A 22,998-nucleotide genomic window follows, 5' to 3' on the forward strand; every position below is an offset into this window, starting at 1 on the left:
GACTATCAGGGAAGGAAGCGATGGGCAGTGGACTGTAACATGATTAAGCCCTCCTTGCAGGTGGAGGCTGGGCTTCCAGGGAGTGGGGCAGGGGGAGCTGCAAGCCCATGGATCTCTCCTCACTGCCTCTGTATTACACTGAAGAGAAGTTGCTCACATAATCTAAAGCACATTCTTGATACAGGAAGAGGGGCTTTGGTTTTGGGCAAGAGCCATGTTAAGCCTTCATGAGGGCAGCCACCACAGCCTTGGTATTGAAACTGCATAGGTCACAGCAGGTCTGGCCAGTGCCCACAAAGATGATGGATTTGCTTATGGTGTAGGTCATAGAAATAGCAGCTCCCACCTTGTCATCAATGGTATCAAATTTGGTAAGGATAATGCCATCAATGAGCGGGGGTGTTTGAGCCATAGAATGGTCAGGCAAGGCCCTGTTGAACTTGACCAGCTGGTCCACGGCCTCATTGCCTACTAAGGACTCCCCCACAAACTACAGCTAGTCGGGTGTGTTGACAGTTATGAGCTTAGCCAGGGCGGTCATCAAAAGGGCATTGTCTTGCATGCGGCCAGCTGTGTCCACCAGCACCACATCAAAGCCTTGGTTATGTGCAAAGGCAGTCGCTTCCAGGGCAATGCCCGCAGTGTCCTTGCCGTAGCCCTTTTCAAACAACTGCACCATAGTGTGGGCGGCAGCCGTGGTTCTCCGGGAGATGTAGGGCACTCGGGCACCGGGTGTGGGCATGCAGCTGATCCAAGCCCCTGCACGAAATGTGTTGCAGGCAGCAATGAGGACACTGAAGCCATTCTCTAACACAGCTAGAAGGAAATCTTGGCAAGATTAGTAGACTTCCCCACTCCATTAATGCCACAGAAGGTGACAACATAAGGGCACTGATGACGCTGGGCATCCAGCCTCTATACGATGCCGTGGCTGCAGAATCTGCACCAGTGACTCTTGTAGGGCTTGCTTTACTGTGGAAGTCACCTTGCTGAATGTCCCCATCACCTTCCCTTCCAACTTGTTGGCCTCAGATTCACAGAGCTGGACTGCAATGCCTGCTTCCACATTCTTAGCAATGAGATGATCATGCATCTTATCCACCACAAACTCCACATCTTCACAACTCAAGCTCTTGGACCCCACAAGGCCCTTTAGCATCCCAAACATGCCACCCAGAGTTCCCTTGGTAGCACTAGGTTTGGTGGTGTTTTGAGCAGCCACTTCATCATCTGAGCTGCCACAGTCCAAATCCTGAAGCTGCCCTCCACACCCAGTCCCTCAAATCAAGTTGATGTCCTCAGGTGGGGCAACCTCAGGGGCTCCACTGGTGGTGGGAAGGCTATAATCCAAGACTTCCTTGTTAGCACAGCCACCCAGTGCCCATACCCGGGGTGCATTTTTGCCCTTCTCCTTTGGAGCATCTGATTTCATGGGCTTGTTGGACTTCTCCAGACCTCTCCCATGCTTCTGAATGAACTTCTCTCTCTTCCTGTGTATGAGCTCCTCTTTGGAAAGTTCTACCCAATTCTCAGGCCCCACTGGGAAACCTGACTTTTCAGCAGGAACTACCTTCAGCAGTTAGCCAAAGGGCCATCAAAACTCTCCTTCTTGCACCCCCCCCTTTTTTTTTGCTGTTCTTTGCTTTTTTCTTGGGCTTTTCACCCCATGTCTCAATCATGGACCTCACAGGTTTCTTGGCCTTTTCAGAATCTTCAAATTTCTTCATGGTAGTGGGGGCATGAATCTTACTGCTCTCCTCTGCTTCACCAAGGAGCCACAGGAAGTAATTTTGGAAATCAAAAGTGCCATTCAATAGACTTAAAGCACTTTGCTGTTGGATCTCTGTGCAATACTTGTCCCAAAACAGCTGGTGCACATCATCTATCAATTTGTCTACATACGTCAGTGTTAGGATCTTCTGAAAACCAACCATGAACACCAGCTCAAACTGGTTGTCTAGTTTATACTTGAGTGTGAGTGCCTCATGGATGAAGGAGTTGTTACCTCCCCTTTCCTGTAGCAGCACAGAACGAATCAATGCATTAATGGGCCAGGTGCGTGAGTCGCTCAGGACCTGGAAGCACCAGAGGACAAGCCCGCCCTTGAAGAAAATGGTGAAGAAGTCGAGCACGCCAGCAGCAGGAGAGGAGCCAGGCCGGCGCGGGGAACTCAGGCCACCATCGCCTCCACTTCCTGCTGCACCAAGCGCGGGACACGTCACACCAGCGGCCCTGGAAACTGGCTCAACCGCCCATATTTTAGTTTCTTTTCTTGTCGTGTCTTTCTTTCTTTTTCTTTCTTTCTTTCTTTCTTTCTTTCTTTCTTTCTTTCTTTCTTTCTTTCTTTCTTTCTTCTTTCTTTCTTTCTTTCTTTCTTTCTTTCTTTCTTTTTCTTTCTTTCTTTCTTCCTTCCTTCCTTCCTTCCTTCCTTCCTTCCTTTCTTTCTTTCTTCCTTTCTTTTTCTTTCTTTCTTCCTTTCTTTTTCTTTCTTTCTTTCTTTCTTCTTTCTTTCTTTCTTTTTTTTCCTTTTCCTTCTTTCTTTCTTTCTTTCTTTCTTTCTTTCTTTCTTTCTTTCTTTCTTTCTTCCTTCCTTCCTTCCTTCCTTCCTTTCTTTCTTTCTTCCTTTCTTCTTTCTTTCTTTCTTTCTTTTTTTTTCCTTTTCCTTCTTTCTTTCTTTCTTTCTTTCTTTCTTTCTTTCTTTCTTCTTTCTTTCTTTCTTTCTTTCTTTCTTTCTTTCTTTCTTTCTTTCTTTCTTCCTTCCTTCCTTCCTTCCTTCCTTCCTTTCTTTCTTCCTTTCTTTTTCTTTCTTTCTTTCTTCTTTCTTTCTTTCTTTCTTTCTTTCTTTCTTTCTTTCTTTCTTCCTTCCTTCCTTCCTTCCTTCCTTCCTTCCTTCCTTCCTTCCTTTCTTTCTTCCTTTCTTTTTCTTTCTTTCTTTCTTTCTTCTTTCTTTCTTTCTTTCTTTCTTTTTTTTTCCTTTTCCTTCTTTCTTTCTTTCTTTCTTTCTTTCTTTCTTTCTTTCTTTCTTTCTTTCTTTTTTCTTTCTTCTTTCTTTCTTTCTCTTCATTCCTTCCTTGCTTTTCCTTCCTTCCTTTTCTTTCTTTCCTCCCTTCTTTCCTTCTTCCTTCCCTTCTTTCGTTTAATACAGAACATAGCTTGTTTACTCAGATCAACTGCAATTTCATCAAGTCTTCAAATATTTCCCATATACTTAAAATATGTTCAATGAGGAAAATAAGTAGATATCATCACTGAAAATTAAAAACTAACCAGCATAAGACTGACCTATGAAATATTCAGTGAAGTAAAATCCTATGTTCCAAGTCCATTTGCTTAGAAGTCATCTCTTCAAAATGTTGGAAAAGGCCTGCAAAAGAAAATTTACTGTGTACTATAAAAGGCTATGTGGGTAAGAACCAATGCAAGGCTTTATGTAGATCCAAATTCATTATTCAGCACATAAAACAAAACAAAATATAAAAATATTAATGGTGTCTAATATATTACTTACTTTAACAATGGTTTGTTAGGATTAGTAGAATGTATTGCTATACAAGTTAGAGCAAAGTACCAATCTAAAGGCTGTTAGTTAACATTTGAAGTGCTTTAATCAGGAATTCATATCCAAGGGGTTTTTGGTAAGCACTTGAAAGCCTCCAATCAGGACTCAATACTCTAAAGGTTATAGCAAATGACCTAAATGGTTTCATCTAACTTTACATAGAGGGTTCAGTAATTAGCATGAGTAATGTTATACATAATTTTTTGTTAGTGAAATAAATTCAAGAAAAAATTTGCCTAGAAAATCTGTAGGGATCTTGTTATTCTTGTGTAAAAGAATATAAGAATTCAGCAGACCCTGCATCTTGGAACTTATTAAACTAATCTCAAGGTCAAAATTTCTGGTTGGTCTCATGTCTATCATCCTCCAGTCACTAAGGGAGGATTCTATTGTCTGGTCCCACCAGATATTTGCCTGGCCTGCCATCAGAATATGGTTCTTCTTGACTCAGAGTGAACTTCCTCACAAGGTACTTGTCACAATGCCTGAGGAAAGAGAGCTGGGGCAATTTAGGAAAAACAGGTTAATAATGAGGATTTGTGCTTCTTTGCTAAGAATGCTTATACATGCATTGGTATCAATTTGAAACTTGCTTTCACTTAAGTTCATCACCTGGTTAAGGGGAGACATAATCCCATCTATATCTAATTGTGGGAAGTCATATGAAACTATTTCTTAATAGAATTAGACACTTGTTTAAAGGACAACTTTTCTTAGATACTCAAAATAATTTTACTCGCAGATTTGATTATTTAAAAGTGAATTATGTTTCAGGTATCATGCTAAGTGCTTTGTTTAAATCATCTCATTTAATCTTTTTAAAATTTGAAATGGTGTAGTATGTTACCTTGTGAAAGACAAAATGCAACAGAAAACAAGGAAAGGATTTTATCTAGGCTACTATGGTAGGGAAAACATTCATTAATGAAGAAAGTCTCAAAGGAAAGGAAGAGAGCCCTGGGGTTTTAGAGAGGCAGATAAATAAAGAAGTCATCCTTTATTACTATGGCAAACATGAGGAAGAAAGAAGCATCTTCTCCAGGTCACTGAAGAAAGATAGAGATGGCTTTTATCTCAGAATATGCAGAGTACCATGACAGCCTTAAAGTTCCTTTCAGTTTAGCTATACTTTAGACCATTTGCTCCTTATCTCTAGGCCCTTGACCTCCTTTTTCTTAGATAATTTACTTTAGAAAACTTGCAATTCTAAATTCTTTTTCTCTATTGAGATATAAATCTTTTCTCAGATTTTGAAAAGCAGTCATCAAGAAAGAAAGGACCCCCAATCCCTAGTCTGGGTAGGATCCCAACTTAGATAAGCACCAATTAGCAAACACAACTAATCACATTGTTAACCTCTCCCTAAGGTCCTCCAATATTTTTCCACTAGCTCACTGGGCACTGAAAATCTCTCCTGCCTTTTATTTCAGTGGAGTTGATTTCAGTTTCTCTCCCCTGTTGCAATAGTCTTGAATAAAGTCTTCCTTGCCTGATTAACTCCATCTGGTTCAATTTTTCTTGGACAAGGGCAAGGGCACTCTTTTGGGACACAATAAGGTGGGGGGGAGAATTCTTAACTGTATCTTTTGCTGTTTTCCAGATAGCATAGCTCAGGGAAAATTAAACTTTGTGGAAATTTTTAGAGAAATATGAAAAACAAAACAAAACAAAAACATAAAATTATGTAAGGGAAGATTTATTTGAATAGATTATAAAATAAAGGGAGGGAAACTATTGCAATAAGGAGATAACTTCTACAAAAAGATCTATAAGTGTATCAAAGGCAGGAGTAAAAAGGCTAGAAAGATTTGGTTGTACATAAGTGGAATGAATGGGATAAACAAATGGAGGTGACAGTAATCTGATAGCAGATCAAGAAGTTTTTACTCTGAGATCTAGAGAGAGGCCATTAAGAAAGGGTTCATTCTGGCCTAAACTGAGGGTAGGCCAAAGTTCAGAGCAAGGGGGAAGGAAAGAATCTTAACCAAAAATTAACAACTATTCTGTTCTAATTCATCAGTGAGGACAAAATAGTTCAGCTAATCATTTATGAAGCAAAGTTTGGAAATTTAGAGTTGCTTTGTCTGGTATTATTACAAGCAAACAAATGGGACATTAAGACTATCTAAATTATATGAGGAAGGATTGTGTTTTCCATTTGGTGTATCGTGGAATAACAAAATCAAAATGTGTGGGAGAGTTCACAAACATTGCTTTCCAGGATAATGGCTTTGATAAAGTTCAACATTGTCAAAAGAAAAGTGAGAGAGGTTAATACTTGTTTAGAATCCTGCCAAAAGCTTATAGGTATTAAAGAGAATTGTGATATAAGCCCTAATCACCATCCTCTACTACTTCCTGATATTCAGGAAAGGTAGGTGAATGAAAAACAATCTGAAATTGACCATCAAAATAATCAAGATAACTAACTTGACTTTTGGTGGCATAGACACAATCTTAGAATCAGAGTAGTATATATTCAGTAACAAGTTCTTTTCCCATGCTTGAATGTCCACATATCTTTTAAGACATACCGCTTTTAATTTAGTATCATGCTGCTTGCATATGTGTCACTTTTCTTCTAGCAGAGTTTGAACTTTCAAAATACAAACTTTGTCAAGTTTACTTTTATACCTATGCATAGTTTGTGTGACACTGAATGAGTAAAAACTCTTGAAAGGCCACAATAAGTAAGCCAGTTCTTGGACTTTGTGATTTCCCAAGATAGACAATACTACGGCCTCAGAAATCTGCCTACTTGTGTTTTGAGAAAGTAAAATTTTAGTTCTTTGAAGTCCTTAGCATATTTTCTATTGTTACTGTTGGGGAGGGAGATCTTCCTCTGCCCTATGGGCCTTCTAGCTCGACTTAGAATCAAATTGACATGAGACAGATGAACAGGAGAAGATCAAATTTAGTAGACATAAGTATAGGGAGTCCACATGGACATTAGATTTGAAAAGACAGTGAGGCAACATGAAGCTTATCTGAGTTAAGGAGAGGGGCAGGGTCTGAGGATACAGGGTGGAGAAAGCTCATTAGCAAGGTGAAAAGGGATGTTTGGGGGAAAATATGGTTGCTCTATTATGTAGATAAGTTTCTTCCCTAAAGGGGAGTCTCTGTTAATAGTTCTCTTCCTGTTGCAAGCTCTCCTTTCCAATGTAAAGTTAGGCCAGGATGGGGAGGCAGAAGTCTTTTCCTGCATCTGCTGCATTTTTTATTACCTTTAACTCAAAATAATCTTTATGCCAAAATGGCACATTTGGGGACATCTCATCCTGCAACACTTCATTATAGCTTGACATTATCAGAAGTTAATACCTTAAACACTTTTCCCAAACTAGATTTTGAGTTATCACAAATCAGAAATCATATCGTTTTCAGATGAAAATATTGGTCTTAACGCAAAGCACTTTACCTCAAAACTTCAATAAAGTCTCCAGCACAGTTATTTATTTATTTATTTATTTATTTATTTATTTATTTATTTATTTCCTGAAGTCACATTTTAGTTCTTTCTGCTTGGTGACAGTACAAAATCTTCAAAATTCTCAAGAGTCCTACACAACTTTTTTTTTTTTTTACCTGTCTTTGATGACTATCCTGCCTTTGCATCATCAAGAACATTGAGGCTATCTGATATTGTCTCCCTCAATTTTACATCTTCCTTCATCTTTGTGAACATCTACATTTACTCACACCTTTTCCTTTCATAAATCTCTATATCCCCTCGTCCTGAAAAATAAAAACAAAATTAAAAATAATGATATCTCCATTCATCCTCTATCCTTTCCACTCTATAATCACACCAATCTCTCTTTCCTTCAAGGGTTTTCTGAAAGTAATGAGGGAGGGAGGAAGTGAGAGAGCATAGAGAGAGGTGTGAAGAGCCCTAATCCCCAAACACATCACAATTTGCAAATCTGGAAAAGAAGAAAGATCTAGAGAATCTACTTTATATAAAATGGATACAACTTCAACAGGGATACTGAAAATGTAAATTAAAAAAAATAAGAGCAAGACAAAGGAAGTAATAATGATAAAAATGGTTGCCAATCACTGAACCCTCATAGTGTACAAGACAGGCACCATGTTGAATCCTCAGCATATAATCATACAGGTAAGTCCTGGAAGTTAATTAGCAATATAATGTATAAAGGTTGGCCATACTGTTTCAGGATTTCTTTTCCTTCAGTGCCCACAGTTCTTGGTACACTGCTTCGAAGAATGAAGAGGTAGTCTAGACAAAGAGTGGTGGGCAGCAAAGCCAAGTTTATTGAGTGATAGTAAAGTTTATGATGTAGAAAAGACATTAGGGTTCGAAGCCAATGATCATGAAAGAATTCTTGAGATGTCTTTGGTGCAAAAAGGTGATTTTATTAAAGCATGGGGACAAGACCCATGGGCAGAAAGAGCTGCACTGGGGTCATGAAGAGTGCCTTATTATATACTTTCAAGTTGGGAGGGGGTTAGGGATAGCATAAATCTCTAAGGAATTTTGGAAGCAAAGTTTCCAGGACCTTGAGAGGGTTGTTATTATTGGGGAAAGGTCATTTATTACCGTCTAATAAAACCTTAGTCATGAGACCCTTCAGATGTATATCAGTGGGCCATATGCTTGGGAGATGATTGCTGACATGTATCTTGGCGGGGTTTAGAGATAAAGGAAGTTTTCAGAGGAATTTTTATATGTTAAAGTAGACTTACAGGATCCCGGTGTGGGGGTTTGGGGTGAGGCTAGGATTGCCTTTTGCCCTTAGCAAAGTGTCAACATCAAGGCAGTTGAGTCCCTAGAGAAATGTCACTCTGCCTGTTTCAAGGACTTGTCAATGGACTCTAGGTAGTAAGGAAAGTTAATAATTTTTATTCTTCCTTTGTTTCCCACATCAGTTTATTGACTGACAGTATAAAGCTCCCGAAGAGGGAGGAGACCCAAGAGGGTTGTCCTTGCAGTTTCTAAGTCTAGGGGTTTTTATGAGATTGTTGGTGGGCTGCTTCAATCTAATTAACACTCCATGTGCCTGTCACCGATTCAGGTTTTCATCCAAGCACTCATCTACCTATGAGGTAGTTGTTTACATGGGAAAGGATGGAGGACTCCTTTCAGGGTGGTATAGAATAACAGGATGGGGTCCTTTTCCTTTTAAGGGTAGTTTCCTCTTAGGATGGGCGTGCCCCTCGTCCCTGCCTTCCTTTCTTCTAACTATCCTCCGTTAACAGTTTTCTCTAACTGTAACTGTGGGAGATAGAGGAGAAAATAAAAAAAATAAATAAAATAGGCTGTTCTCCCCTCCCAGAGACCATAAACTATTTGAGAGATAGACCTAACATTTATGAAACAAATACAGAAACAGATATGAACTTAAATGGTTCATTGCTGAATTTCACAGGGGCAGATTTCAATCTCTATAGGGTATTGGAGAATGAGGCATCAAATAGAGTAGCCACAAATAATTCCAACAGAAATGAGACAAAAGATCTTGAAAAGTCAGAGTGATTTAAAACAGTTAAGTGAAGAGGGGATTCTAAACAAATGTAAAACTTGAGCATTAGAATAGAAGCTGAAATGTCTAGAATCCACCATCTTTGTGCAGAGGGACAGAGTTCCTAGAGCTAAGGAAACTGGTTGGAAAGTAAGAAATAAATATGAACAGTTTGGGTAGGACCAGACTGCAAAGAAGTTAAACATTCACATAACATTTGCTCTTTATGAAAGTCAGGCAAAACCTAAGACTTGCAAACTTGTTTTCAGACAAGCTAGAACTAACTAATTTCAATTAGAAATAGTGCCAAGATATGAGTCATAGATTTTCAATAAAATATGGTTGGAAAATAACAAATGGAAAGAGTTCAGAACACAATTTTCTGAACTTATCATGATAAAAGGAACATCAGGAAGCCTTTTTTATTTAAGAAATCAGAGTTTGATGCCTTTATTACTTACCAAATAAGTACACTACATTTTTCATAAAATCTAACTTAATTATAAATTGTTTGAAGTTTTAGTACACAATAGTCCCTGCACAAACCAATACGGAATTTCATTATGTGTTATATAAAAAAGTATTAAGTCTTTGTTATTTTCCACTTATATAAAATAAGAAAACTAAAAATACTTTTGAACTTCTTTGGTCATATTTGCTTACCTTTATTTTAAAGGAACATGAAAGAAAATTATTGGGGTATGTCTAATAAATTTTACCATTGGGGAGAAAATCAAAGAACCAAACATAAAACAAGATATTTGAGAAATTTGATATTTAAATTATGTTTAAATTTAAATTATGTTTAAAACTTTTGAAATATTTAAAATTATTTCTATATATCAAGGAACCTAACCAAAATTGGGTGTAGAAATAAACCTGGAAAAAATTTTAAAAATATGTTATTTTTTCAAAATAAATTTAGTGCTTATAACTAAATTCTCAACAAATTGTAAAACTGACACAGTATGTTAATTCTTAATGTGGCCATTACATATTTTCTATAAATTAAATGTATTATGTTTTTAGAAGAAAACAGTCTTTTTGAATGGTGGTGGGAAAGGGATATGAAATAGGGATGAGGAGAGGACTCTTACATGCAAATGTTAATTACCATTTTTGTGTGATGAGTTTATGGGATCAGTAATAATATTACAATTTCATTACAACGAAGAGAGTTTCAGAGAAGCTATTTAAATTGACAAACATGAAAGGTGCCTGGGTGGCACAGTCAGTAAAGAGACTGACTCTTGATTTTAGCTCAGGATGTGATCTCAAGGTCCTAAGATCGAGCCCTGTGTGGAGCTCTGCACTTAGCAGGGAGTGTGCTGGAGATTCCCTCCCTTTCCCTCTGCCCTTCCCCACCCCATGTGCTCTCTCACTCTAAAAATAAAAAAATCTTTAAAAAATAAAAAATAAATTTACCAAAATGATAAATCTAGGAGGTATAAGAACTGTATGATATTATAATTTCTGTGCTAAACTGCTCATTTAACATAGCATTTTAAAAACAGTCATATTAACAAAGTACATGTCAAAGAACATTTAACACAAAAGATGAGTTCATAATTAACATTTCATATAGACCATTTCCATATGTTTTAATGCAGGTTAGATACAGCCACAAATCCAAGCTCTAGAAACCATACTGAATTATCTCAGAGACTACAAGCTGAGTCATTAGAATCTTTTCTGTTTTTCGTAAGTGCAGATGAATACCTTGTATTTCATAATTTATATGTTTTTCTGATATTTTGTATTTCCTAGCAGAAATCCCCTTAAACACACACACACACACACACACACACACACACACACACACACACACAAGCAAAAAAAAAAATCCAGCATCCTTTGGACTGCTTAGATTTGCATTAATTCTTTGTCAATCAACAATAAAGAATTTCACTGAAATCTGACAACAAGAATTCAAAAATCTGTTCCCTTCAACAGTTTTCTCTTCTTCAGGTAAAATGTTGATTGTCTTGCTTATTTGTAGGAAAGGAGAAAGAGTTGAGGGAGTTAAAAGGATTTTATGAGTTAAGATTTGGCTCCAACTTAAGCCAGGGGATTCTGTGGGTGGATACATTTGGGAGTCTAGATAATTCGAAATTGGGAGTAAAGATTTTTCTCTAGAAGTTCATAACAGACAAAAATCTGAAATGTCAGCAGTTATTTATCATTGAGTACACAGGAGAATTTGCACAATGTCTACAATTACTGTCTATTGAATACTTTTTTTTCAACTTTCTAGAATTAAATGTTTACCAACATTTTACAAATAAAAAGAGGCCTGTTTTCAATATAATTTATCCACTCAGCTTTTTTTTTTTTTTTATTAACATAGGACCATTCAATCTGACATATGTCAGGGGCAATTAGCAATCCTCTGCTAACAGAGTACCTGCCCTACTTAGCAGGCATTTCTTGTTCCTCATTAACCAAATTATGTTCAGGTCATATATCATATTGCTGACAATAATGCCACTTTCATGCTTAATTGGTTAAGTAAATGTGTAATTATGGAACTATGTTGAAATACTACTGTAAATTATCGTAACCACAGCATTTGCCTGATGTAGATTGGGATGTTATTTGATCTGCTGTAAGATTTAATAACACTAAAACTTAATGTAACATTTGTTCAATATCAGTGAAGATACTCCAGATGTTATTAACATTTTAGATAAAATGTTCAAAAACTAAGTGAACATTTTGAATATTCTAAAAAATGAAGGCATAGTATTTTTTATGAAAAATATTATCTCTGGTATTAAGCCCAGAAAAACAAACTGATAATTTGTTTCTAACTTGACATATGGTAATTAGTAGAATTTATATTTTGCTATGGGATATTTACAGTAATGACTACATTCTCAGAACACTTTTGGATCACAGCAAATATTGGCTCATTGAGAATCAAAAAAATCATGTTAGAGGAAAATGAAAGATATTAATAGTTGTCTTAAAAATTCTTGCTCTAACTTTTTTTCTTCTAACTAGCACTTTCCTAATGAGTGCTCACAAAATGAGACTTTGACATAAATTACCAAAAAGTTCTTAAAACCTCCCTAAAATGAAAATAAATGACATATGGCAAAATGTTGACATGGTAAACATTTAAATGTGTTCACTTTTAAAATAAAGAACTTTTAAAATATTAGATATCAAGTCTTTCCTAAATACCAGATGTATTACTAAGGATTAGATTTGGTTGCATTTAGCAATAAATAAATGAATAAAATAAAAAAATAAAAATCACAGTGGCTTTAGTAAGTTGGAAGTGTATTTTCTATTCACTGAACGCAGCCTGGAGGTACATAGTCCAGGGCTGGTATTGAAGCTCCACAATTACCAGGAACACAGATTAATTCTTTTACCTCTTCTATCATTATAGATTAAGGGGTCAAAGAGAGGGAAACTTTTTCTCAAGGTAAATAATTTAGGCTTTGCAGGCCACATAGGTCCATTATGACTAATGAAAATCAACTCTGCTTCAGTAAGAAAAAGTAACTTTGCCATTGTAGCATGAGGGTAGGTTTGGACAATACCCACTGTTCAATAGGTCTGACTGTATTTCAAAAAGACTATATAAACAAAAAATGGTGGTGGGCTAGATTTGGCCCATAAGTCATAGTATTGCAAGCTGTTTTATAGGATGTGTCTTTCATCTTCAAGGTAAACACATGATGCAAGACAGCTGTTAGAACGATAGACATAATGTTCATGGTAGAAGCCAGAAGAACCCCAAATGGTGGAAGAAGGGCCAATGGGACAAAACCTGACAGTTTATGCTAATGAGATGACCCAGAATGGAGGCTGTCCATAAAGACCAAACATGTGATTAGAGGGTTAGGACTTTGACCTCCAGGGAGAGGAGAGGACTGGGGACTGAATTCAACCATATGGACAATAATTCAATCAACCTTGCCTATTAAATAAACCTCAGTAAAAACTATGGACACTGAAACTTGCATAAGCTTCCTTGGTTGGCAATACTCTGCATATTGTTACACACTGATGTATCAGGAGGCTCACAATTCTTGAGGACATCTTCCTTCAAAAGACTAGCAGAACCAATTCCATTATTATTCACTTTTCGGATTGGCTCAGTTATATCACAGTAACAGCAAGACTACATGATCATCCAACAACTCCTGCCATCTGCCTCTCCTTGTAAGTCAGCTGAAAAAGTAAGAAATCCCTCATCTTCCTACCACCATGTCTAAAATCCACTTCTGCCTATACTCATAGCCTCTATGTTCCTTTGTATTACAAAAGAAACATAAAGAGTCTTTCCTTTTTTTTAAGATTTATTTAGTTAGTTAGTTGGTTAGTTTAGAGAGAGAGAGAGTGAGCACATGAGTGGGGGAGGGGCGGGGGGGGAGGGAGAGAGAGAATGTCAAGCACTCCATGAGTGCAGAGCCTGATGCAGGGCTCAATCCCACAACCCAGAGATCATGACCTGAACCAAAATCAAGAGTCGGGCACCTAACTAACTGAGCCACCCAGGTGCCCCCAAAGTCTTTCCTTTAATTAAAAAAAAAAAATAAATCTCCATCACTTGTAACTTGACAACAACTTTGTTTGCAATTAATATATGTTATCTCTTTATTACAGTAATATTCCTCCAGCATGCAAATATCCTCTACTATCTCCTATTAGACAAAATAAAAGTGAATGAAACCTTGAATTTCAAGCTAATATGCTACTCCAATTATTGCCCCAATCCTCTGGTACTCTTCTTAGTAAATCTTCTTAATGTATTTGCCTGGACTTGTTGCTGGCATTTCTTTCATCCCGCTTTACTGTGGCTTCCATTCCTATTAGTTTATCAAACTGCTCTTGGTAACATCATCATTGATCTCCATTATGCCAAAAGTAACGATAACTGTTCTTCTCATCTATCTGAAATTTTATCAGCCCTTGACAGTATTGACCAAATCCTTATCTCTTGAATGAGATACCATACATTTCTTCTTTTTCTCTAATTTCACTCATCTCTTTGCTTAGTTTCCACTGCTGCTGTCTCTTCCTTGTTTACTTATTCTGTGGATGCAAGAGAAATCCCAATAATTGTAATTGGTTGTGAATATCTTCTAATACATATATATATATATATTTTTTGATTATTTTATTTTATTTATTTATTTTTTAACTAGAGAGTTTCATCCAAGACTCTGACTTTGGATACAATCCCAGGACAGATTGATCACCAAACTTCAGCTGTAGCTCTGACTCCTCTCCTGAACTTGAACATCATTCTAAGCTTCCTATTTACAATCTTCATTTGTAGGTCTCACAGACATCTTAAACTTTGCATATACAAAAACAGAATTTTTAATAACCCCACAACTAAAGCCTTTTTTTATTCTTGCTTTCCTTCACCTCTCACATCCAACCTATTACCAAGTTCTATTGAAATCATATACAAAATGTTGAATGTTTCCAATTCTTCCTTATCTCCACTGCCACTACTATTGTCCAAGCTGCTTTTATCTCTAGTCTTTGTCCTAAAATAGACTCCTGTTTGTGTGTGTATGTGTGTGTGTGTGTGTATTCATTTAGAAGGCTGGCATAGCTTATTAGTGAGGGTTTAGTCATAGAATATAACTAGATCAAGCATTGGGTTAAAATTGACTTGCAGATTCATTTAGTCCAAGCAGATACCCTATATAAAGCCCCCAGGAATGACTTGTAGAATCTCGCCTCAGAAGCACATCCCAAGGGAGCTTATTATACTGATAAGATCAGGATGTTATCTGTGGAAAGTGGAAGTACCACTACAATGGTTGGCTTCAGAATCATACCATTTTGGTATGATCTGCAAAGTGGAGAAGCCACATCCACAGCTTCTGGTAGCACTGCTATGCTAAACACCTAGATAATAAATGGCTCATGCCCTGTTTCTCTACCCACTGGATTTATTTCCAGATCAAGGCCTACACAATTATATCAAAATTACATTTAGATAAGGGAATCATAAAATTTGGCTATTGGTTTTATAAACTCTGCAATATAAAAATGGCATAGTAGGAAGAAGTCAAAATGAGTGAGTTAATCCAACTCATCTGTCCAAAATAGCCCCAAAGCACTGTTATTTCTGTCCCAGGGCCTTAGTTTTCATTGAAAAATCTCTTATAATTTTTATTTACTGTCCTTCTATTTTTCTCCCTCTAGTTTCCATGACTCAAATGAGAATCTAATATGGGTTTGAGTAGGAAAAATGTAATTGAGTGTGAAACAGTATGCATTAAGTACACCCTTTCCTTCCAACAACTTAGAGGTTTGATATGTTAAGATTGGAATGAATTATTTCATAGGAGGATTACTCCTTCTCCAAGTGAATTCTCATCAAGTTGCCCAGATCTACAATTTATCCACTAAAGTTTAAATATCACAATAAATATTTAGGCAGCATTCAGGGAGTAGTCCCCAAAAGGCTGCCCCTACTTTAGACACCATCTGCAAATATAGGGTTTTCCAAGACCACCCTCTTTCAGACTAGCTGACTACAAATCCAAAGTTTCCCATAGTAACTCTCACTTTCAATAATTCACTGGAACAACTCAAGGAGTTGAGAAAAGTGTTATACCTCTAATTGTAGGGTTCAAATTTGAATTGGCCAAAGAAAAGAAAACACATAAGGTAAAGTCTGATCGGGTTCAAAGGAAAATCTCTCATGTCCTCAAGAATGTGTTACCCTTCTGTCATTCATGTATGACAAGATGCATGAAGTACTACCAACTCAGAAACTCATTTGAACTTTGGTCTCCTTAGTTTTTACTGGGTCTTCACTAGATAGACACAATTAGTTGAATCTTGTGGTCAAACCAAAGTCCTCACCCTCCAATTACATGGATAATCTTTCTGTCATAGCCAGCTCCCAGCCTGAGTCACCTGATTAGCAAAAATGATCAGGTATGGTCCAGGAGCCCACCATAAATAACAAAGACACCCCTATAACTTGAGAAATTTCAAGGCTTTAGAGATTATCTCCTAGATCTGGGACACAGTGAAGAAGTCTCTTTGGGTACCGTTAATTCTTCACTACAGAACTTTCTTTTCTGCAAAGTCCTTCCTGACTTCCTGTTCTTATTCCTTAGGAGAATTAACCATGTCCTTCTCTCTGCTACCAAAGCATATTATTTCATTTTCTTATAGTAAACAAACTCTTACAAACCAAAGTTTAATAGTTTCAGGTTCCTGTCTCTCTCTCCCCTGCCAGATGGTGGGTTCCTAGAGAACAAGAACTGGTCCACCATGATATTCTCAGAACCTAAAAATGATACTTGGCACATAAAGGAATCTCTTTTTCTTTTTCTCATTATCTTTCTCTCACACACACACACACACACACATACACACACACACACACACACACACACACACATATGGAAGAATGTAGGCTGATCCAAGTAATTTCATCACTCCCACATACATGATTAAAATAAAATCCTAAAAAAGTAAGCCTTGTTAATAGGCAATTATAAATTATATCCTTATATATAAAAAGGATAACATGTTCTTTGGCTGCTAACCATACCCAAAAATATCTACAAAGAATTATTTATTTCTCTATTTTGAGCATTTAAAATTGATATCTCCCATTTTACTGACAATGTTGATGAAATGAAGCACAGGTATGGAAAAAGGGAAGAGAAAGTGCATGCATCTGGTGGCCCAGTGATACCAGGACTACATGACCAGTTCACATTGTGAAAGAGGCCCTGAAGCTTCTAAAATGGATATAAATTTCTTTCCCAAAGCCCCCTAAGCATAGTGCCTTCCTTTCAAAGCATAATTTGACCAGGATAATTGACTTACTGGCAGTGAGTTTTGATCTAAAAATTGAGTGAGCTCTTCCTTAATTGACTTTAATATAGTTGTAAAACAGGAAGGTAAAAGCTTTCTTTCAAGAAGACTTGCAAAAGTACTAATGCAGTAAATAGCATATTTGATGCTTCTATTAAAGCTCTTTGCTTAAATGGAAATTGACTATATAACTATGTTTTCACAGTCTGAGCTTTTTAACATTTGAGTAGTAACATGGGTAATAAGATTCTGCATATTGAGGTTTTATGGAAATAGAACACTTTCAGTTCAAACACTAGAATTTCTATAAATGGGAATTTAATTACACTAAGATTATGCCAACAACTTTTATAGTTTTTGTGACTATAGCAAAAACAATCTCTACCTAATGTTACAAGGAAACTCAAATCTAAGTACAGATATCTAAAGGCAAGCTAAGAAAGTCTGATGTTTTAATCATTATAAAAGAGTTAAGACTTACATGTAATATAAAATTAGAATTCATTCATTATAACACATTTTAAATTCTGCTTCACATTTTTCTTGCTTTCAAGATTTCATATTATCTAAAATCGATCATTTTATATAAAAAGGGTAAGAGTCAGTCTCTGAGCTAAACTCTGCCCCTCCATGTTCATATTTTGAAGCTTTAACCCCCAATATGACTGTATGTGGAGATAGGACTTTTAGGTGGTAATCAAGGTTTATGTGAGGTCATAAAGATAGGTTGTAATCCCTAGGCTTGGAGACCTTATAATAAGAGGAAGAGAGATAGATAACTTCCTTTCTCTGTCTCTGTTTTTATTTCTCTCCCCTCCTGCATGCTCCAAGGAAAGACCATGTGAGGACATGGAAGACAGCTGTCTACAAGCCAAGAAGAGGATACTCACCAGTAATCAAACTGTCTGGCACCTTGATCTTAAACTTTTCAGTCTCCAGAATTCCAGAATTGTGAGGAAAAAAACCTTGTGCTTCTCAAGCCATCCAGTGTATGGCATTTTGTTATGCAACCCAAGCTGATTAAGTCAGTTGCAAAGTAACACAGACTATTATTCATATTTTACACAAAATGCTAGTTATTGAACTTCTTATTTAAAAGGGAAGCATAAGCATCTTTTAAAATATTTATTAAAATAGTAAACAGATAATACATTTTTCGTTCATTCATTCATTTTTTTTTAAACGTGGGTTTAGTTCTGATGTGGGGTTATATCAGCCAAAGATTAGAGTACATAATATGATATATGACTTGGAAGAGCAGGAGGTCTTTAGGAAAACTGTAATATGGCTGAGTATTAGAATGTGCCCTTTCAATGCCAGGCAGACATGACTATGAAAAAACAAAAAACAAAAAACAAAACAGGAAAACATGTGAATAAGAGGCTCATAAGAAGATGATTTATAAATGCATTATCGTATTTAATTCTTATAAATAATCTTACAGAAGTAGTATGGGATAGTTCAATGAAGGCTTGAGACCACTTCTATTTATTAGGTGTGTGACCTGAAACAAGTTATCCAACCTTCACCTACCTCAGGTTCCTTGTCTGTTAAAATGGATTGATAAGGTTAACCTGCTTTTTATATATCCTGATTTTACAGAAATTCAATGTAACCTAATGTGTCAACTGCTTTTCAGCAGAGCACAAATTCCATATCCAATTCTTTTGAATCCAAACTTTCAAATTTCTACTCAAATAATTATTAGCTCTTATAGTTATTTCCTTTTCTATATAAGACCCAAACTTTTATAATTCAGACCTAGAAAGGTAACCCATACACTCACCATTAACATGTATTTCAGCAGGCTAGTTTAAGTTGAATTTCTTGAAATCTTGGCAATCAGAAAATAGTATCACTTGTATCAGTTTTGAGCAATGAGGATAAATATCTAGAATGTGTATGGAGGCAGCAGAGAGGATGATCTGACAGATTGGGAGAATCCTGAGACTGTAGGGTGAGGGAAAGGAAGAAAGAAGAGGAAAGATGCAAGAATGTGTGAGACTGAAGGAGGAATTTGCTAAAAAATTCGTGAGGTGGGTTTGCAAGCCAGACTTCTTTGGTCCAAATCCCTTCTGTTTAAACTTGTGGTGAAAATTTCATGAGTTCATACGGGCAAATTGTATAGCAACACGTATGGCAACATATTAACCAAATTATAGAGAATTTTTTTAAATGAGCGTGGAAAAGGAGGCCAAATTATTTTCTAGTATTATTGTGAAAAAAAAGTTTATTTTGCAAAAATAGCATTATGGGTTGAATTGTGTCTCCCCAAAAGATGTTATGTTAAATTCCTAAACCCCTGTACCTGTGAATGTGACCTAAAGATTTGGAAGTAAGGTCTTTGCAGATTGAATTATGATAAAACAGGGTCATTAGGGGGGCTTTTTATCCAATATGACTGGTATCTTATCCTTAGACAATGTGGGAACTTTGGACACAGGAACATGCAGGGAAAATAGCATGTGAAAAGAGGTAGAGATTGGAGTAATTCATTTACAAATCAAGGAATGCCAGAGATTGCTGGTCCTCATCAGAAGATAGAAGAAAGGTAAGAGACACATCTTCTTTTGGAAATCTCAGAAGGAACCAACACTGCCAAAACTTTACTTTTCAACAAATAATAGCTTTCAGAACTGTGAAAGAATGGCTTTCATTGTTTTAAGCCTCTTAGTTTTAGATACTTTGTTAAAGAAACCCTAGGAAACTAATACACAAAGAACTAATGTTAATCACTAAGTTCTGATATGACTAATACTTTTTATTCCAAGACAGGATTTTATATGATTAATGCACCTTAAATATTTCAAAAAATGGCAAGTGCTGGATAATATCTTAATTGCAAATGCAGACGAGTACTATACTAATTTATAATATTTTGCTTCTGTTATCAACATATTGATTGACTGTATTTGGTTACTGTACATAGACTGCTCCAAATGAATGTATTCCTTCTTTGAATTAGAACAAAGATTCTGTCTGAGTTCTGACTCACTTTCCCAGATTGGTGCTATGGGTAGTGCATATGGGTGTACGGTAGTGTTTCCTGAAACAGGGTTATCTGGGATGTTATTTGAAAGTCTGTGTGTGTGTGTGTGTGTGATGGAGGGATTCTTATAAGAAGACTGGCAGGTAGGACCTTGAGCAAGTTAACTGTCTGAGATTCAGTTTCCTTTGTGTTAAAATGGTGCTAAGATGAGGACTGATTTCATAGGAACGCTGTTGGTTTTCCTGTGGTTCAAAACCTAGGGGGACAGAAAAGGCAAAAAAAAAAAAAAAAACATGGTAAATAGATGCAATGACTTTAATAACATGGTTATCTTATAAAGTATATTGGAGAGTCATCAAATTTCCTTTCAAGGAATTGAAAATCATCGGTTAGTTCCCTAATTACATAGGCCAGAAGCTGAAGCCACAGAATAGAGTAAAGACCTCTGGTCCCAAAGCTAGTTGACATCAAAATTGGAACAAGCACCAGGCTTTACTGATGCTCAATTAAGACTCCAGTTTCCTAGATGGGCAACCACATCACCACTCATTGATGGTGGTGAGACAACCACTGCAATGACTAGTGTGTTCTGTTAGACTAGAGATGCCAAGTATAAGTCCCTGGGTTGATGCTAGGCAGGCTGCATGGTCATCACCCTAGAGAGGGTGATTTTACAAACATGATTTTAATTCAAAAAATCTGGAACCATGAGAGATGATGGACTCTGAAAAACAAACTGAGAGTTCTAGAGCGTGGGGGTGGAGGATGGGTTAGCGCGGTGATGGGTATTAAGGAGGGCACGTTCTGCACGGAGCACTGGGTGTTATACACAAACAATGAATCATGGAACGCTACATCAAAAACTAATGATGTAATGTATGGTGATTAACACAACAATAAAAAATTAAAAAAATAGTCTGTGGACCCATGTTTGTTAACTTTTCCGCAGGAAGCTCCAGAGTTATCATGAGTAGAGTACAAAACGTTGAAGAGCTTATGCCAGCAAAGGATCTTATTTTGAATAGATGATTTTTTTAATTTTTTGGCTGAACTACAAATTTCATGCGTTTTGGGCACTGAAAAGTAGTAGACACTGTTCATTATTCAGTTGACAGAATTTTGTGTAATACAGAAAACAAAATGTAAGTAATACTTCTTTAGAAGCTTCCTTCTGATGAAAGTATAAAATTTATAACATTGTCCAGCTAAACTCTCCAGGAAATACTGATGTCCAGCTTTCTTTCAAATGGCATACTGTGTTCTTTGTGCCACCAATATGTTCATTACATGTAATACAGAAAAAATGAAATGAGATATGCTATATATATATATATATAGCATATATATATATACACATAGCACATGCATATATATGTATACAAATATACATACATATAGACATATATGATACATATACATATATGGTATTTACATATACACATATGATACAGATACACATATGATATATATACATGTATGCATGTAGTCACCACAACTGTCAAAATAAATAATTTTAACAATAATGTAAAAAGACTAATCTGAAATCTAAGAAAGTGTAGTTAAATCTATGAAATATAGAAATATTCAGTTAAAAAATAGATGTGTGTTTGAAACCAAATGGTTTACAAACCATGTCATACCATATCATATCAACACATCTCTGTGGATATAAGGCAGTTTGAGTTCAGTGCATTAATGGAAAGTCTATATATATATATATATATATATTCATATGCTGAAGTAGATGTATCTTCTCTAGTAAATAGGATTGTGTGGCATTCTAAGATATGTTAAAATATGATTATAGGTAAAGTAGAAAGGACCTCCTACCAAAAGATTCAAACCATCATCATGTTGTTTCAAAAACAGCTGTCCTAAGGAGCACCCAAACTTTTTTCAGAACTTACATTGTTTGGAAATACTACCATAATTAATATCAAGAATACAGAGACTTCTTTTAAAATATAAGTTTTGCACATAAGCAAAAATTGGCAAGTATAAACCATTTTGCTGGTATTACAAAAAGTTGTAATAAATCATTTTGCACTGGCATAGAATGCTCATTCTCACCATAAGAAACAAACAATATCCACCAGCAAAACTTCTTCCAATGAATTACACCTGAGTGCTCATTAGTGCAGCAACATCCAAAAAGGAAAATCAGACAAGCTGATTTTGAACACTGAATTGGAGCACCTGAGGGGAGGAAGATGAATGAGGCCTCTTCATGTTTGGTCTTATTAAACAATAGACATAGAACCCAGTAAGACGGAGGAACACAACAAATTTTCTCCCCACAGGTTAAGAAAGAAGAAGAATAATGATTATAATACTCAGAGGAAAAAAGAAAGCAAAACCAAGAACCAATAATAAAGTTCATTAGAATGACTTAGAAGTAGGTAGAAGTACTTAAAAAAAATGGATAGGAATTTGAAAGCCACCGATTTAATAAATGGCTTAAGGAACTTTTGTGCTGATTGTACTTTTTATGTTCTGAATGTATAGACTTTGTGGAAAAAGTAACGTTTCTTTTTACCTTTTCATTTGATCTTAGGAACCTACACATTTTGAACACATTATGGAATAAATGCATCACTTTCTTTTTCTCAGATATATCAAATTTATCTAGAATCAGCATATGCCCTATGATGACTGCAGAACACAGTTTTATGCTGTTTAATAGTCTGATATCAGATTATCTGAAGAACACATTTATTACTTAGAGAATTTTATAAACATTGGAGAAATGATAGAAGAGGATACCAATTGTATTCACCCTCACTTAAGCAGTACATATTTACATAATTAGCTATACAAAATAAAAACTGCTTACATATTTCAAGAGAATTTATTATGAGCTCCTACTTTCACATAATTATGCATTTCTAAATATACATGTGAAAGTGGAAGGTGTACCAGTCAAAAAAGCATGTTTATTCATTAGAAAATAGTTTCTATTCACAATGAAATAAAAAAGAGTATAAAATTATAATTATATCTTAGATTTTAAATGCAAACACTAATGTTATTTTAGCATTTTACATATGATCTTGAATCTGATTCTTTTCATTTGTATTTGAACACAGAGTTGATAAGTTAAGCTCAGTTAGGGTCTTGATTTTAGGGTTTGCATTTTCACAAATTTTACCATG

At 36.1% G+C, this 22,998-nt stretch overlaps 1 pseudogene; it reads right to left on the minus strand.

Annotated features, from left to right (window-relative positions):
• Nucleotides 1-217: 217 nt before the first annotated feature.
• The window catches only part of LOC114196616 (signal recognition particle receptor subunit alpha pseudogene), a 192,354-nt pseudogene continuing 169,573 nt past the window's right edge, over nt 218-22,998 (minus strand).

The sequence above is a fragment of the Eumetopias jubatus genome, unplaced genomic scaffold, assembly GCF_037043125.1.
Source record: "Eumetopias jubatus isolate StellerSeaLion01/CBP00866 unplaced genomic scaffold, mEumJub1_p1.0 scaffold_2, whole genome shotgun sequence".
Classification (NCBI taxonomy): Eukaryota; Metazoa; Chordata; class Mammalia; order Carnivora; family Otariidae; genus Eumetopias; species Eumetopias jubatus.